This window comes from Penaeus chinensis, chromosome 20 (assembly GCF_019202785.1).
Source record: "Penaeus chinensis breed Huanghai No. 1 chromosome 20, ASM1920278v2, whole genome shotgun sequence".
Taxonomy (NCBI): domain Eukaryota; kingdom Metazoa; phylum Arthropoda; class Malacostraca; order Decapoda; family Penaeidae; genus Penaeus; species Penaeus chinensis.
The window spans coordinates 24252259-24254758 of record NC_061838.1 but is presented as its reverse complement, the minus strand read 5'-3'; positions in this window follow the sequence as shown (position 1 = coordinate 24254758).

Here is a 2500-nt window from a genome sequence, read left to right as displayed (position 1 = left end):
TATGTTCCTCCGAGATAGGCTTCATGTATGAATGAATGACCCAGCAACACAAAAAAAAAGTGGTTGCGGGCGCATGAATTTTCTACCAACTCAGGGCCGACAATCCACGGGCTCCCCGCGCCGGCGAGCCAAACTCTCCTCTTTTTACCTCATTTTACGCTTCGTCTCATGTCATGGGCGCCTATTTCTCATCTCTCGTGATACTTTTGACTCTGTTCTATGCTTAGCGTTCGGAAAAGACGGTAGAAGCAGTCGTATTTTTTGAGTTTACTGGGAAACATGTCTCAGGTGGCTATACTATCACAGAGCTCCATCATGTCGCAATGGAGATGAGTTGCCAGATAGCTCCAGCGAAGGGAACTTTTAGAATTTTACAACCTTTTTTCCCTCCTCTTTGGTACCTACATGTACGTAACACCAAAGAATGAACATATCAAGCAGCGTATGGGTAGAAGAAAAGGCATTTAGATATAGTGCGGGTACTGCCGCCCACACTGAGCAGGTGCGAGAAAAAAATACCCTTTCTACGATGTGTTGCCATCGGAGGGGCAACATATACAGAATCATTCACCAATACTTTCACTAGTTAACGTGGAAACTCGAAAAAAAAGGTTACGAGCTTTACCGTCATTTATTTGCATGTCAAAAATCGTATCGCCTCTGAGAAATCGCAAATTGATAAAAAAAGAGTACAAAAAAGAACGAATATAAGCGAGCAAAACCGCACCATTTTTAACGCTATCGTTCCCGAGAGACCGCCGGGACAAACGAAATCACTGAAAGGAAAAGAAATTCGCACCTTCTACGTCCTCCATTTAAGGCGGAGATGAATTTATTGGTTCAGACCGAAGTCCCGATAATTTGTTGGTGATTACGAGTTCCTATGTAGGGCCCTGAGGTTAGGTGAAGGGCGTGGGGGCGGGGGAGGAATGGTGTGTTATGAAGGCAGCAAAAGTACGTTTTGATGATCAGTCAGTCTGTCGCTTTGGACTGTATATTTGTACCGTAAGAATTTGTCATTTTTTTGTGGGTTGAGTTTAATGTTATGAAGAGAATGTGATTTATTGGGTTGTCGCTACTTATAACACATCATTACATCACTTATTTGTATTTTGTACTCTGGTTCTACTACTGTTATTATGTGTTGTATTTATATAACACGCGCGTACACACACGCACGCGCACACACACACACACACACACACACACACATACACACACACACACACACACACACAAACACACACACACACACACACACACACACACACACACACACACACACACACACACACACACACACACACACACATATATATTTATTATATATATGTATGTATATTTATGTGATTATACATATGTACATTAGTTATATATATATATATATATATAAATATACATATATATGTATATATTTATATATATGTATAAACAAATAGATTAATATAAATATGCATATGTATACACACACATATACATGAATTTGTGTGTGTGTGTTCATATATACATCTACATATACATATATGTATGTGTTTGTGTAGATATATGAATATATATGTATATATATATATGTATATATGTATATTTATGTATGTATATGTACATATGTATATACACACATCTATATATATGTATATGTATATATGTATATATATCTATGCACAGACAGATATATATATGTGTGTGTGTGTGTGTGTGTGTGTGTGTGTGTGTGTGTGTGTGTGTGTGTGTGTGTGTGTGTTTATATATTTACATACGTATATACACACCTCTCTCTCTCTCTCTCGCTCTCTCGCTCGCTCTCTCTCTCTCTCTCTCTCTCTCTCTCTCTCTCTCTCTTCTCTCTTTCTCTCTTTCTCTCTTTCTCTCTTTCTCTCTTTCTCTCTTTCTCTCTTTCTCTCTTTCTCTCTCTCTCTCTCTCTCTCTCTCTCTCTCTATATATATATATATATATATATATATATACATATACATATATATGTGTATATATATACATATATATATATATATATATATATATATATATATATGTGTACACACACAGACACACACAATTATTACTATCACCATTGTATAATAGGTTTTGTTATCGATCCTCATTAACATCATCTTCTATCACAATCATCAAGAACAATAGCCTTCACATGATCATTCCATCTATCAGCACTTAGATTTTCACCTTGAATTACATTAGTATCATTACCACAAAGACCAACATGGCTGATGAAAAAAGAAATCAAGTTAATAAATGGCAGCATGCAGACATTATATATAAACAAATTTCATTAAGGTTTGACGAAAAATAGGAATAAAAAAAATGTGTTTTAATTAAACTCCTCTTTGGCACTATGCAGTAGCAGAACCAGATGGCACTGAAAAAAAGGATGCTGGCAGTAGTAATTGATAAGACGGAATATTTAGATACCATACAGGTAATTAGGTGAACAGAGGAAATGCAAATGGCGTATCTTTTGTTTTAGGAACTGAAAACAGGTGCTCC